Here is a 17000-nt window from a genome sequence, read left to right as displayed (position 1 = left end):
CTCTCTCCACCACTCATTTCAATTGATCCTATACTCCCTGGTAAGATAATGCAGTGCAAAATACATACTCTACTCAAAAATGAAGTTAAACTGGAAAGCAAACTAACTCCTGCAGTCACCTAACTTGGTCACCATAGAGCTGTAATATATCAGAATTAAGACCTGGTACCTAGGTAGCAAACAAATATGTACATATCACATGACAAACCCTCCCCTTTTTTTGCCCTGTTACATGTCTTCTGATTTGTTTTTTTCTGATTAGCACTGTTCCCAAAGGTTCCAACAGCCTACATTTTACCTCTTGTTTAGATTTGTACCAAGCTGTTTATGTGCATGCTACCCCATCACTATTTGACTGCATTCACTATTACAAATATTGTATACTATACAATAACAACTCATTACTATTTAAAAACACACACACTGATTGGACAGCCCAACCAATGTGCCTGTTGTAAATCATGCATATACCAATAGAAAAAAGTCTGGCCACTAAAGTACCATTCAGTGGACAGACTTTTTATTGGCATATGCTTAGGAAACAGAGCAAAATACAAGTAAAATCAGGTATGTACTGCAAAACTAAAGAAACTGAAACATACCTGATTTTCCTTGTATTTTCTCTGTATCCTAACCATATGCCAATAAAAAGTCTTGGTCACTGGGGACTGAAGTCATTAAATGCATGCTAACACAAAATATCTTATTCTGTCAACTTTCTAAGTTTATAAGAGCATTATTTAAAATCTATCCGTATTTTTGAACCTTTGTCGCTCCAGTATGTTGGGCTTTGCCTAGGTTTCTTACATTAAGAGGTTATAATGGCAGGAAAAAAATATGGAGATTCTCTTTTCTCCATGCTTGTCCTGAAAAGCACTAATGTACTGTGCAAGCTTAGTAATATAAGTCCCATACACATGTGCAGTACATCAGTAAAGAAAGAACGCAGAGGAACACTACAGAACCCTTATACAAAGACATTATTAAAGAAGGATAAGCATTTATCCACTCCTGTGCTTTACTATATCAGGATTTACCAATGGTTGGCTTTGTTTAACCATTCTGGCTTTACCCTCATGATAAACCCCCACCAACCATGGGTAAATCCTGATATACTCATGCACAGTCATGGATTAGTGCTTAAGTATAGTGTGATTTTTCAATCCACAAATGTAAATTTTATATATATATACATATATATATATATATATATATATATATATATATATATATATATGTGTGTGTGTGTGTGTGTGTGTGTATATGTGTGCATGAAGGAATATGTGATAAAGTGCATATAATATTGTACCAATACTTTTAACAGGTTTTTATATTTGAAGACATAACAAAATGCTTTACTGAAATAAACGTTTTAATGCTTTATGTTATCATTATTGGTGTCCTTTATCTTTCTGAGTTCTCTCCTGTAAAGAGGCCTTTGCTCAGCTGGACTAACCCTGTCAACAGAATGAATAAATAAGCATAAAAATATTCAGAAATTACAGTAGAGTTCTAGATACTACTAGAATAATATCCTTCCATTAGGAAAAATAATCTTGAATCTAAAGTACAAGACTGACATCCAAAATCATAAGCAGCAGCAGCAAAAAAAAAAAAAAAAACTTATTGATAAAATGCTGACAGTTCGTTTTTCAGTTGTGGCAGCATTTAACGTTGGACATTTAGATAAATGAATAGTTGTATGAGATGTGTCAGAAGGAAACTCAAATTCAACTAGAGTTAAGAACACATGAAAACAAAGCATGAGGACGACTTTCTACTGCCCTTACTGTTAGCATTCTTTTTCTAAGTCACACTAGCTTTGTAGTGAGAAGTATATTCTGAGTTGGCATGGAGAGTCATGCCATATTTTTTGTAAATTACTTGTGCTCGCCATGACATCCAGTATATCAATCACTGTTCTAAAATGATGACTAACAGAAACCTGTTTTGGAAAGTCAGTTTCTTACCTTAGAAGGCACAGGTGTTAAATTTTTGTAACAATAAAAAGAATACCAGGACAAATCCAAAAAATACGTAACATATAAAAGCCAAAGATGTCCAATAGGTTGAAGCTTTTGTAAAAAGTATACTTTAATAAATAACAAATAAAAACAGGTGAGCTTCGCGATACTATCACTTCTTCAGACCATAAACCATACACTGCAACAAAACATTTAAAAACAACTCTTTAACTAATCAAATGAGAGTGTTAGCCATATGACATTCATCAGTGATTCAAACCTCTTCTTTTTAAGGCAGGTTTTAAAGAGATAGCACTATTAAGCCCTGGAGGCCCATCTACTCTAAATTGTAAGATCCATTTCAACTCCAAAAATTCAGTTTCATTAGTGACATCACCCTCCCTAATACTGACATTAAATTGCTGCAGAACTAAAAACTTAAATTTATGAGTTTCATCAAAATCTAACACATGCTTAGCTAGTGCATTATTGGATCTTAGACTTTAGAGCAGATGGGCCTCCAAGGCTTAATAGTGGTATTTCTTTAAAGCCTGCCTTAAAAAGAAGAGGTATGAATCACTGACGAATGTCCTATGACTAACACTCTCATTTGATTGGTTAAAGAGTTGTTTTTAAATGTTTTGTTGCAGTGTATGGTTTATGGTCTAAGAAGCGATAGTATCGTGAAAGCTCTCACCTGTTTTTATTTGTTCTTTTATTAAAGTATACTTTTTACAACAGCTTCAGCCTATTGGACATCTTTGGCTTTTATATGTTAAATTTTTGTATTTGCATTTCTGTTTTGACTTTCCTTCTTCAAGTAAATTTGTTTGTTTGTTTCACTTTTTTCTTATTCTTAGTTTATAGTTAGTCCACACTGGGATTTTCAACATTAATATTTCCCAGCAATATCAATAATTTTTAAGGACACTGAATTATTACTTATTAAAAATGAAATTCATTTTCATTATCTGAAATTATTCTGAAGTACAATTTTTGGACTTCGTTGTGATTCTATTATAGTTTTCTGTGCATATATTTAATAGCAACACTAAAACAGGTTCTAAATACAGAGCACAAAATAAACTGACATTTTTAAAGTATTAAATGTCAGAAATAAATAAATGTTATTGTGAATGAGGATTTGAATAAAGATGCAAAATTCATGAAATTTCATGTTTCCGCAGTACTCAGAGAGTCCAGAATCTGGAGTCTTAATCATCTCCCTTAACAAAAAAGAACAGATGATAAAACCGTGTGTTTAAATGTTTTTAGTATTGCTGTGTATGATTCATGGTCTTCTAAGCTATGTAACTAGGTTACCTTTTTAGGAGTGTCTAAGTAGAAAGTAGTCCATGGATGGAAAAATGTCTTTCTCAAGTTCACTTGGAGACACACACCATCCACATGGAGGAATGGTGCCGGAAGAACCTGTCACAATATGCCATCTCTTGAGGTCCTTTGTTTTCAGTAATGCTGGGCAGGCTTCTCTTCCATTGTTACTGTCTGATAGTCTGCATATTCATTTCACTGTCTTGTGTCCACTGGGTTAGGATCCCGATCCCTAGAAACCCTGAATTTGAATAAGCAGGTTATTGAATAATGAAGGAATGAATGGATGCATAAATTATGTTAAACACTGGTTGCACATTAGCTAGGAGATCATACCTCATAATTACACTACAGACCTGTGATCTTAGACTTGCTAAATTGTAATCTAACAATCCAACATGAACTTTGCAATCACCACCACCACCATCTACTTTGCAATGAATTCCTGCCACATTCTTTTCATTCTTCATTCATTCAGGTTTTCTCTTTTTTCATCCTATATACATTTAAATTTTAAATAACTTTTTGTTTAGACTTCTGAAATCAAAACATAAATCATTCGCAAATCTCAGCACCTTAAGTTTTTTTTTCACAATTAAGATTGTAGCTACTATAATGTTTTAGGAGCAAACATCATTATTACACTGACCATGCTAAGCTGTGATACAAACACAAAACATTGGTCAAATCATAAAGAAATCAGAGTTTCAGTTCAATATAGGCCCAGTAGAGGACACACTGGATGAGGGACATGAGGGTGGTTAGAAAGACAGGTTAAAGTAGTGCTGTTGTGGAAGTTTGGAGTGGCAACATAGACTGGAAACTCAATGCACTTTTAAGAAGGTATGATTCATTAAATTAATCAGTATACATCACATTAGTAGTGCTGTAACATGTTGCAGGTGTCCCAACATCGTACACCTCATTAAGTGAAACCATGAAACATATATATTGGGGTTAGCTGGTAAATAGCATACATTGTAAGCATCTTGTTGTGGCTGAATTAGTGATTCACTGACAAACTGTTCTTGGGGAGAGAAAAGATAACTGCTGTCTTACCACTTGAAAGAAGCTGTAGGATCTGACTGACAATATGTCACAAGGAGGGGAGAATAGTAGCCAGCTCTTCACAGAAAAGCTAGTCTGAAAGGAAGCAGATGAGGAAAGATTTGCTTATCTATTGATATCTGTAGAGTGTTTCTTTGACCTCAGGTGTAAAAAAGAGTCGAACCATCATAAGGGGCATTTACAAAGGGCACCTTGAAGGGCTCAGCAAAGTCACACAAGTGGATCTAAGAATGTCTCCTTATGGTAATGCGTGTACCTATGGCTCTTTAAGTACCCTCATTTACATTGGATATCAGATGGATACAGGCATCTCTTTTCACATTTAGGATGGGAATAAGTGAGGCAGATTAAACCAACTAAAACTAGGATGGGAGTGGGGGTGTTTAACAGACACAGTCAAACTATTACTTGCAAGCAGTTGAGCGGAGTCTGGGTGACATTAACTGTTGTACAAAGAAAACTAGTAACAATGAATGCTGACAGTATGGGAGAGGCAGAGGTGCAGTGATCAGGCTGCTAGCAAGGATGGAGGAGGGAAGTCAAAAGATGAAAAGGATGAAAAGTAGGTTGGGCAGCACTGTCAGAAAGGGAGAAAGATATACTGATCAACATAAGACTGAGTAGGGTATTAGCTGATATCAAGCTGTATTAAGATTATGTAAGCCCAAAGGCCTTGATCCCCATGCAGAGAGTGAGCTTTAGTCAAGGCTGACACATCTCACTATAGTGTGTGTTAGTGTGGTGTGATGAAGTATGGTCCCATGTGTTGCTGGCCTGTCACCATCTACAAAAGATCTGGCAGCACTGATACAAAAATAGCAAAAATAGCTTATAAAGTCTGCCAGCCACTGTAACTCATGATCAGGATATTCATTTCTAAAATGAGATCCAGTGGCCTGGTTCCCATTTTGCAACTGCTGCGTCTTATAAAGACTTCAGAAGTCTATTCTCCCGATGAAAATGCATTAAATATTCATGACTGGTCCACAGCAAGATACTGGAATGGTGAGCACTCAAGAAAGAATCAGGAAGGGAACTCAAGAAATAAAGGTTTGTTAATTATGAATTAACTGAATTATGTGTTCTTCACCCATTGCCTCCTTAGTGATTCTGCTATTCTATATGGGAAGCTGGAATTCTATTCACAAGTAAAGCTTAGAATATTCCATTATGCAGTCTCAGGATGGCTTCTTGATCACACGTTTGCAAATTTTGAAGTGCTGATCATGCAATAAGGTAGCCTCTAATATTTGTAATTGTACTGTACTTGATCACAATTTTTATTTATATGTATGAAACAAGCTGCAGCCATTACTGTGGTACCTTCAGTCTACATACCATACATTTGTGTTTTATTTATTGCCTGTATATGTATGAGTCTGCATTAACAAAGCACATTTAGAGAACTGTGGTGGCTGGTGTCACCCCTACATCCACAGACATGACAGTCAAAGCTGGAGGGTTGTGTGCACTATCAGGCTGGAAGACAATTGTCTAAGTATATTCTGTAGTAATTAATCTTCTGACAGACACATTTATATCAGCTACATATCTCTTGTAGTTTTTGCATGTGTATTATGGCTTGATTTTACCAGTGACATGCTATAATTAAGCAATAACCCACGGATGGGTGTGGGTAATGCTGGATTTACCCACGGTTAGTGTGGTTTGGTCATGAGGGCAAAGCCCGAGTGACCAAACACAGGCAACCATGAGTAAATCCAGCATTGCCCACACCCAGCTGTGGGTTATTGCTATTATACAATGACATTATTTAAGAAAAAAAATACTTACTTTTCTTAAATAATGTCATTGTATAATGACTCCGTGCTACCCTTCCGCAGGTATCCTGGGGCATTTCTGATGTACTGCGCATGTGTAAGGGTCATGTTCCCATGCTCACACAGTACATCAGTGCTGTGCAGAGGTATTATTGGAGAAAGGAAGATCTCCATTGCTTTTTAAGTATCTCACTACATAGCGAGATATCTTTAAAAAAAGCAACCGAGAAAGGAAGATATCCGTTGCTTTTTTAAAGCTATTTCGGTATGTTAAACTCATTTAACATAGCAAGATTAAAGCAACGGGGATATTCCTTTCTCCATTGCTACCTCTGGACAAGAAAAAAAAATCAGGGGATATACTAATGGAAAAAGTCCTAGGTGTGAGTGCGTCTGTGTGCCTTCTGTGGAAGGTTGGGTGCCGGGCTGGCAACTTGACACTGTAAAACTCCACTGCCAATCATGAGTGGACAGGTGATCCGCTACGGCGACCCCTAACTGGGAAAAGCCGAAAGAAGAAGAAGAATACTAATGGAAAAACTCTGGGTGACTGGACCTTTTTCCGTTAGTATATTCTCGGATTTACAACGGGTACGCTAGCTAGGCTGGCCAATCAGCGTGCTCGTTTTTGAATGTTTAGGGCCAGTCATTGTATAATGTTGCATATTCAGCATATAAACTATATGATTTGAGTTTTTTTTCTGTTTATATATGCGCTGTTTGGAGCTTTACTCCACAGGTCCCCTGTGAAAATGGTCAGTGTCCAGTGGGATTAATCTTACCCACAAATGTAAATAATAAATAAATAAATAAATAAAAGTTTCATGATTTTTTGTAATTTATGCAACCTTGGCACAGTGACATATATATCTGGAGGCATAACAGGTACTATTCTGATTTGGGGGTTCACTCAGAAAGAGAAGAGAACGGGGTTACTGTTATGCTGAGTGAAGGCTCACCCTGAGAAAGTACAGAATATAAAGGCATGCTAGGTTGCTTTCTTATTTTGGAGGTGGGCACATCTTGATTTGAAACATATCACAAGGGCATGACAGGTTACTGTCCTGCTTCAGGAGAGAAGCATAATGTAGCATATGCACACAGACTGTGCCATGTTACAGGAGAAATGAGGCCACGTGTATGTAGGTCATGTTATTTTCCATCAGTTGTGAGAAGGTGGGTAATGGTAACATGCCTATTGTTGCTAACAGAATGGCACAGAGTATGAATGGTGGCAGCATATTAGCAGACAGGTAAGTGGCTACCATATAGAGGCAGAGAAGACAGTGCTGAGATATAACGGTCTTCAAAGGACAATCACACACACACACACACACACACACACACACACACACACACACACACACACACACACACACACACACACTCTAACTGCTCTAAACTCTAAATATATAACCCACATGTATACGTATATTGTCACTGGATGCAGAAAGAACATTGATGGCTGGAAAAGCTCATCACTTAGAACAGTCCTTTGCACATGCGGCATGCATATCCTTGACAAGAGTAAAACAGGCAAACTGGAATATGCTACAGGTCACCCAGGTTCAATTTGCAGATCAGGTGCCTGTAAGAGCTTGCCATAGAAGCTAAGAGTGAGGGGCTGCTGTCAGCTCATCCATCCTGGGGAATGGAGGCAGTTCTGGCTTATTACATGGCTGACTCCTAGTGGAAGCACTAAGTGTTACACTAATTGGAGTTTGAACTAGTAAAACCTATGCTGTCATAGTACACTGCACTATGAAGATGAGGCGAATGTGGCAAACGGCATACTTCCGATCCAGAGACAGCAACAGTGTCGCTCAGATGAGCTGCTAAAGGGGAAAGGGTGGTGTTCTTATAGAGAATAGATAGGTTGCCCTTGAGACCCAGCAAGCCAGCATGTTTTCTACCACTCAACTCTCTCCTGGTAACAGACAGCCGACTGGGAGTGAGTGTGCTGTGAGCATGTAGTGTAGGCTGGGAATGCCTGGCTGCTGCTGCTCCCCCCACTCCCAAGAATGAAAAGACTAGTTAGTTGTAGATAGAGGAGCTACTAGTCAATTTGGTGACATCCTGGAGTAGCAAAAAAGGATAACACAGGCAAGACTTTCAAGTATCAGATATGACAGAGAGCAGTGGAGGACATCAGTGCTGTGTGTAGACATAATACTATATTAGTACAGGTGCATCACAGAGTCACTGAAATGATATTCTAGGATTACTTCTATCTGGCATCTACATCTTAGAGGTAAAGGCTAATGTGAAGGGCCTTTGGCTGACCAAGTTTGCAGATGAATGCAAATTGGGAGCTATCACTGATTATTCCCCCATGACACAAACATGTTAAAGAGGGTCTAACACAGACAAATGACTGGTGCCAAAGTGAAGGACTAAAACTGAATGCCAAGAAATGCATTAAGGTATCTTTTGGGAAAACTGCCACTCAGGCTAATTACTCTATCGATAAGACACCCTTAAGAGTTGACTTGGTAGTCCGGGATCTGTGTTTATGTGTAGATAGTAATATGGCCTTTGTTCAACATGTGGCCAAGATTATAAGAACATCATTCGATGTCCCCCAGCTTATAAATAAGGGCATGGCATCCAGGTCCAAAGAAGTCATTGTGCTACTTAATTCTGCCCTTACTGGACCCATCATTGACTTAATGATGGGTCCAATAAGGGCAGAATTATCATGGAGTATAATGTCCCCTTCAGCATGTACCTGACCAGACATATGCAACAGATGGAACACCCACAAAAGTTCCTTACCAGGAGAATCTGGGGTATAAATACATTATAGAATATAGATCATGTTAAAGCCCTATCTCTATCTCCTACAGGTTTCTGACAGGAGATCTATGCCTGGCATACAAGGCATCCTCAGATGCAGCTCTGATAGACCTTTTGCACATCCACAAAATAAACAGCATTGGAACAACTAGATCCAAGCATTTAAATTTGCTTGTGACAAAAATAAAACGTTGTCAAGACAGATTTGTGTCTCGGAGGATTTCCATGCTCTGGAACAGGCTCCCCATCCATGTGAAGCAGAGTCCATTCCTAACCCTATTTAAATGTAACCCTGATCAATGGAAGGAAAATTGGAAATGTCCCTGATCGACAGAGGCAGACAGTAATGCCCAAACTAACACCCTCCCCACTTAACTTCCAGAAACTTTTTAACTAACATGCCCTCTTCTAATAAATGCTCATGATACATAGGAGCACAATTGGGTTGGATTGTACAGCTAGGCTTAAAAAGGCCATGGTGGTTGTTAGCCTAGTATATACCTATGAATTTATGAACCTATGATACTGCATATTGCATACTAAGACCAAGGCATAGGATATCACCATGGACAGACTCACCATAGGAGCTGGACAATCACAACAGAAGCTGTTCAGAGAGGTGGAAGAGTTCCTGGTAACCCTGTTTGTCGAAAATGAGACAACCTTCATAACTAGCACTAGCTCAGATGTGAGAGCTGGGGTAGCGATGACTTATCCAAGTGTCTGAATGGGATGAACCAGTTTATGTTTCATTACTGTTGTACATTGACCCACACATATGAAGGGGTAATTCAGTAGAATGCATAGGCATATCTGCAACAGGTACATTGGGTTTTCAACAATCTGTACCGTATAGTAAGAATGTGCTCTTATGCTCACATAAGTGGCATGTACTAATATATGTACCACAGGTTGAAGGAGTAACACATATATTACAGCACTGCCACAGGTATATGATCTTTATGCACTGGTAGAGGGTCCAGCACAACAGGTAAGCACATGCATGATTTTAGGGGGGGGGCTTTTGCAGCTGACAAACAGTACTATGTACATGACGAGTTTGATGCCACAGTGGCACTGTCACTGGACATGCACACATCCCACAAATACAACATGATGGTGGAGTTGCGGACTGAATATCCAGCATCAACTGTGTTTAGCACTGTATGTCCTGGTCATGTTATCTAGATAACAGTCATCTAAACAGACTGCAACTGTGAGTTGTGCTGCCTCAGAAGTGCTTCCATCACTTCCTGACCAAAGAGCCATACTTACATCAGTCAGTGACTGCACAGGACCAAATATGCAGGCACAAACAGCCTCTGCTCTCACCATGGCAGAGAATGTCAGTGTGCTGTATGGCCTGTATGAGGAAGTTTAACTGTTAAAGGGCTTATGTGGTGATTTACAGTGTGTGCAGGGTGAAACGGCATATGAGGACCAAGAACACACATATGTCTGCTGAGATCAGTGGTAGCCCATTTAGCATCCATTGTTACATCCAGGAAGATAATGGTTAATGCCCACTATTGTCATGCATGGGTCTGGATGTCAGCTGCATGGTCACAGTCCAAGCTTATGCAGATGGCACTTCCTGTTCTGATGACTACATCACTGTCTTGCTTGGCCAAGGCTGCTCCACTACTGGAGTAGACAATTTCATGGCTGTGGACATCATACATTTAGCTCCATTGCAGTAAAACCCCACAGGGCCAGACATTCTGGATCCTACAGTACCACATTTTCCCTAGCCTGAGTTGGTTTACCTAGCTGTGGAAGTCCTCAGGGTTGTAAATATTGCTCCTCTACTGCGTTCCCATATGGGAGGGCATATTGGGGTTCTCATACCTGCACTCAAAGTGCTATACCATCCCTTGCGCAGGACAAATCCAGACTTAGCACTGCAGTACTGCATGGTACACCTAGCACTACAGTGTTGTATGGTTCACATTGCACTGCAGTGCTGCATGGTTCACCCACCACTACAGTATTGCATGGTTCACCTAGCACTTCAGTGCTGCATATTACACCTAAAACTACACTGCTGCATTGTAGTCATGAACCAGATGCCACCTCTTTGCCAGTGCTACAAAGCATTGTGGTGACACCTGCCACTGATGTTGTATCACTGCAGCCTATTCCGCCAACAACTGTTCTTTTGATTCCACCCTGTTGCTGTTACAGGTCTGCAAGGTAGCACAGCAATGTTCCCATGTTAGAACTGCTTGTGTACTATCATATTGTGTAACAGGGCACACACCACAAATGCCTTACTGCAGGTCTCATGTGCATACTGGAGTACACCACCAGAAGTATCCAAGCAGTAAAAGAGTGCCTTTGAGAATCTGAACACATGTTCAATGACATTTTGCATGTGTAACAGCAAGGGACATTCAGATGAAGATCATTAGACACGGTTTCAAGGCATCTCCTGCAGCCCATACAATACAGACTGGACAACATTGCGAATGGCCTGCTGACTACATCCATACAAAGAGCAAATCCAGGACTTTTAACTGGCAATGTGCGCATTTACTGGCTACATGTCCTGAAGGAAAGTCACACCACACAAAAGAGGTGTCTCCTTTACTGTCCATGGAAACCAAATATACTCCTCCACATGCTGCAATATCATGTTTGGGAAATGGTGTAGAATTTGCAAAACTGATTACTACAAAACTCCTAATACATTTTTCAGATGCTGAAAGGTCTGTGTAGCAATGATGGTTATCTTTTTTAAAGTTGTGCACATTATATTGTTAAGAAATATGTAAAAATTAATTTGTAGTTGCTCATTAATGAAAATAATTCTGAAATAAATGAAACAGTACTTATTTTATAGTGACTTGAATACCAAACAACTTTCACATTTACAGTACTCTACTATACTGTCTCATTTTAAAGTTATTCACAACCGCTAAAAATTATATACTTATTTATGTTTAGTCAAAGCATTTATAATATTAAAATGTAGCTTTGACATTATTTCTATTGAATAACAAGGGGCTAGAGTCAGAAAACTTTACTGCATCTTACTAAGTGAAGTTGCATGATGAGTAGCCTATGCACAGGGTGTGTGCAGTTCAGAAAAATAAGCAACATGACACAGCTAAGCAAAATAAAAAGGTCAGTTGTAGTGTATGCTGACCATGTAATGAGGTGTCGTACATGATAATGAGAGAAAGCAAGATGGCAGAGCAATTCAGAAATATTTAAGTGCTATGCAATGGAGCTGCACCCTCAGAATATTTAAAATTGGCTATATGCTCCTGTTCAGATGTAATAAATCTCTCACTTATGTTAGGGGTTACTATAGCCATTGCAAATATGTATATGCAGGAAGATCTAATTGCAACTGCTTTGCCTGACAGTGCAAAAAGCCGCTCCCAGAGGCACAGGGTAATCTAATTCTGCTTAATGTTTCATGCCTTCCATGACATCAACACTGTGGCATGCTCCTTCCAGTGGTACTGTATTGAAAGGAACACCATGCAACAAATCATGGAAATGTGTATTAGCCTTGTCTTCAACCCAATGACAGTCATGGAGTACCCAATGGAGATCAAGGCATGGGTGGCTTTACATAGGTTAACTACAGGGACAGTACAGTTGTGTACACCTACCATACATGTAGATGTTCAAGTGTCTTCACTGTTGCAGTCATAACTGTAGGGTGTTCCTGCCGGCAGGCAGCCCGAGGTCGGCCAGAATTCCAAAGTCTGGGTCCGGCGTCGGCTGTACCAGCAAGTACCCTGATGTCAGAGCGCAGAGGTACAAAGCTGACAGCCGACGCCATCTTCTCCAGCCTTTCTTGCCCCAGATGCCAGAAGCTCCCCAAAATATCCAGAAGGTGTCCCAAATGAAACACAAATACACCACAAAGGAAGAGGAGAAAGAACAAACAGAAATAAGAGGGGAATGGTGGGAGGGAAACCCCGACTGCAACAGTGAAGACACTCGAACATCTACATTTATGGTAGGTGTACACAACTGTACTATGTTCTTCGTGTTTCACTGTTGCAGTCATAACTGTAGGGTGGAATCCCAAAGCTGTGAAGGAGGGTGGATGTTATGTAGAAGAAGGGGCAGCCAGAAGACCCTGCAAGACAGCAGAGGCAAAACCTGCCCTAGACTTAGAATACAAAGGGAGATTATAGTGTTTAGAAAAAGTATGCACTGAACTCCAAGTGGCAGCTTCCAAAATGTCCTTGGTAGGAACTCCTCTGAGAAAAGCTGCTGAAGTGGCAGCTGCTCTAGTAGAATGACTTCTAACAGTGCCTGGAATCTGTTTCCCAAAATGAGAGTAACAAAACCTTATTCCATGAGCAATCCATTTGGAAATAGTTTGTTTTGAAATAGCCTTGCCTAGAGAACTGGAGGCATAAGAGATAAGCAACTGATCAGATTTTCTGTAATCTTTAGTTTTGTCCAGGTAAAATCGTAGTTGTCTGTGTACGCCCAATGAATGTAAAATCCTTTCCCCTTTGTTTTGAGGATTTGGAAAGAAAGTAGGAAGGTGAATAGTCTGATTTAAAGCCACTTTAGAAATCACCTTAGGCATAAATGTAGGATTAGTCCTCAAGGCCACTCTGTCTTGATGGAAAATAAGGTAAGGTTCCACAGCCATGAGAGCTTGCAACTCTGACACTCCTAGCAGAAGTCAATGCTAATAAAATAGCTGTCTTCCAGGATAAGAACTTGATATCCGAAGCAGCAGCAGGCTCAAAGGGAGGTAAAGTAAGCTTCTCCAAAACATAATTAAGATCCCAAGCAGGAACAGGAGGTGTTCTGGGAGGTCTTAAATTCTTAGCCCCTCTCAAGAATTGTCTCATCAGCTGATGAGAAAAAATGGGGGGATCAGTGTTGAAATGAGCCGAGATAGCAGAAGCATGAATTTTGATGGAAGAAAAGGAGAGGCCTTTAAGCAAAAGTTCAGAGAGGTAAAGTAAAATGGAGAAAATATCAGGTAGAAGAGGATCAGAACCTCGATCCCGCATCCAAATACAAAATCTTTTCCATTTTGAAGCATAAGATTTTCTAGTGCTAGGACGCCTAGCTTCCAAGAGAACATCCAAAACTTGTTTGGGAAGAGCAGAAGGAATCAAAGGCCTTTGTAGAGTCAGGCTGCCAGGCAAAGAGTCTTGATTTGAGAGTGTAGCATCTGACCCTGATGCTGGGACAGAAGGGAAGGAGACAGAGGCAGAATCCAAGGAGGTTCCAAGAACAGGTGTCTTAAGGTTGGATACCAAAACTGCCAAGGCCAATTTGGAGCTATCAGAATGATAATCTTGGGTCTGTCTTGTTTTATTTTCAGTAACACCCGAGGCAGAAGAGGAAGAGGAGGGAAGGCATATCCCGAAAGATTCCTCCAGCTGAAAGACAGGGCATCCACTTTCCACGCTGTTTTGTGGAAGGACCTGGTGCAAAATAGAGGCAAATGATGATTGAGATGGGATGCAAACACATCTATCTGAGGACAACCCCAAACTGTTGTAATCCTGTTGAATAAGTTGGGGTCCAGCATCCATTCGTGGGGATCCAAAAGATTTCTGCTTAGGCTGTCTGCTAAGAGATTTTGTTTTCCTGGGATGAATTGAGCTTGAAGATGCAGATTCAGATTTAGAGCTGTGTCCCATAGACTCATGGCTAGTCTGCAAAGGGGGTAAGAGTGGGAGCCCCCCTGCTTGTTTATGTACCACATGACTGTGGTATTGTCTGTACGAATCAGAAGATGTCCTGGTTGTAAAAGCTTCTGGAAGGCTAGAAGAGCATGTTGGACTGCCAACATTTCCTTCAGGTTGATGTGCCAGTGAAGATGTTTCTTTGGCCAAGAGCCCTGCTGGCAGTTGTCTAGAAAATGAGCTCCCCAAGCGTAATCCGAAGCGTCTGTGGTCATGATCTGAGAAGGCTGAGGCAGACGAAAGGGGTTTCCTTCGTTTAAAGCACAAGTTCTGGACCACCAAAGGAACTCTTTTTGGAGGAAGGGAATCAGAGGTATCATTGTATCCAGGCTGTTGTAATGCTGAGACCATACACTCTTTAGGTACCATTGAAGTTTTCTCATATGAAGCCTTGCATTTGGAATCAACAGGATGCAAGAAGCCCAAAGCCTGCAGGAATTTCCGTGCAGTGAGCTGAGTCAAAGTAGCCAAGGTTTTGAAAATTGATGCCAGTTGTACTTGCTTTTCTGGAGTCAGGAAGGCCTTTTGCAAGCTTGTGTTTAGAAGAGCTCCCAAAAAGATCATTTGTTGAGAGGGGATCAAATGTGACTTTTTTGTGTTCACTGAAAATCCCAGTAGTAGGAGGAGACGCTGAACAAACTGCAGATGTTGAAGTAAAAGATCCTTGCTGTCCACCTGGATAAGGCAGTCGTCCAGACAGGGGTAAATTTGAATCCCTTGGAGTCTGCAATAAGCTACTACTGGAGCCAGGCACTTGGTAAAGACTCTGGGCGCAGTAGATAAGCCAAAGGGCAGTACAGAGAATTGAAAGTGTCTCGAGCCTGCCTTGAATCTGAGGTATTTTCTGCATTCCTGTCTGATGGGAATGTGTAAGTAGGCCTCCTTCAGGTCCAATGTCACCATCCAAGCATCCTGGGAGAGCATGGGTAGGAGTTGTTGCAGAGTAAGCATCTTGAATTTTGGAATTTCCAGAAAAGTATTTAATACTGAGAGGTCCAGAATAGGTCTCCATGAGTTTTGTTTTCTTGGGACCAGGAATAGTCTTGAATAAAAACCCTTTCCCATCTCTGGGAGTGGAACAGGTTCTATGGCTTTCATGGCCAATAAAGTGTCCACCTGATTTAAGGCCTCTGACCATTGATGTTTTGGCAGATCTGGCCAACCGTAAGACCTTGGCAGAGTATGAAAGTAGAATTTGTAGCCTTTTAAAATCACATCTAAAACCCATTTGTCCTGGGTTATATGCGTCCAATTTTGGTAAAAAAGAGATAGTTTTCCTCCGAGAGGAGCTTCCAGGCAAGAAGGACCTGTAGCCCAACAGAGGGAGTCATTGTGTCTGCTTCCTTTGTGATTGAGGTCTGTCTTCTCCCCTTCTAGGTGAAGAAGCAGTCCACTGTCTGGACCTATAAGAGGCCTGTGTCTGCGCCTGGCCTCTAGACCGTCTATATCTTCCCCTTTGAGGCCTGTCAGAAGTGGGAAAGGACCAATTTTTGGAGGGCCAATTTCTAGAAAATCTAGGAGGCTGAACTTGTAAAAAATCTTTGACAGTCTGCATAGATTTTGCTTTTTCCTCCATCTTTTTAATAACCTCCTCAGCCTTGGATCCAAATAAAACATCATGTTGAACAGGGGCATCTAATAGTTTCGCCTTAACCTGTTCAGGTAAATTCTGCTCCCGAAGCCAAGCATGTCTCCTGATAGCAGTACCAGAGGCTGCGGCCCTGCAAGAAGCTTCCAAGGCATCAAAACCACAATGTAAACTATGTTTGCTAACTTGTTCAGTTGCATGCAAAACATCCTGTAATTCCTTGTCCTCTGCACATGCAGGAAAGGTAGAAAGCCTTTGCTTTAAAACAGACAGAAGAAATTGCTGATACTTGAACATGTGAAACTGGCAATTTAAAGCTCTAATAGAAAGAGTAGCAGAAGTATAAACCTTTTTGCCCCACCTATCCAAGGCACGAGAATCCTTTTCAGAGGGAATAGGATTTTTAGATGAAGCGGCCTTAGCAGCTTTAGAACCCTGAGAAATAGTTTCAGGATCTGCAGAAGGGTTCTTAAATAAGAACTGATGGGAATCAGGGACTCTGTAAAATCTATCAGGCTTAGAAGGAGCAGGCGGCAAGGAATCAGGATTCAGGTTAGCTTCAGAGAAAGCATCATCCACAATATCAAGTACAGGAGGAATAGCCAAAGGCCTGTGTTGAGGGAGAAGGAGAAATTCCCTGAGTCTCTTCTTGGAGGCAGAATAATCCTGACCTTCCCAATGAAAATCCTCTCTCATCTCATGTAAGGTTTCCCCAAAAGAGAAATCTTCAGGGGGAGAAGCAAAGGGAATAGAGTCCTCTGCATCTGAATCCTCATAAGGAGGAAAAGAG

The 17000-nt window shown here is 40.5% G+C and overlaps 1 protein-coding gene across 12 annotated transcripts in view; it reads right to left on the bottom strand.

Moving 5' to 3' along the window:
• The window catches only part of P2RY6 (pyrimidinergic receptor P2Y6), a 576187-nt gene that overhangs the window by 5439 nt on the left and 553748 nt on the right, over nt 1-17000 (bottom strand). For 11 of the 12 annotated variants that reach the window (XM_044071280.1, XM_044071276.1, XM_044071281.1 and 8 more), the window contains one exon: nt 3288-3537. The exons of the other annotated variant lie outside the window; for it this stretch is intronic. The gene's annotated coding sequence lies outside the window, so the exon portion shown is untranslated. The remainder of the gene's footprint in view (nt 1-3287; nt 3538-17000) is intronic. 12 annotated transcript variants of the gene reach the window in all.

The sequence above is a fragment of the Protopterus annectens genome, chromosome 5.part0 (assembly GCF_019279795.1).
Source record: "Protopterus annectens isolate FY-2018-M chromosome 5.part0, PAN1.0, whole genome shotgun sequence".
NCBI classification, from domain to species: domain Eukaryota; kingdom Metazoa; phylum Chordata; order Ceratodontiformes; family Protopteridae; genus Protopterus; species Protopterus annectens.
Note: the sequence above shows the minus strand (reverse complement) of the source record. Positions and strands in the feature narration are given on the sequence as shown.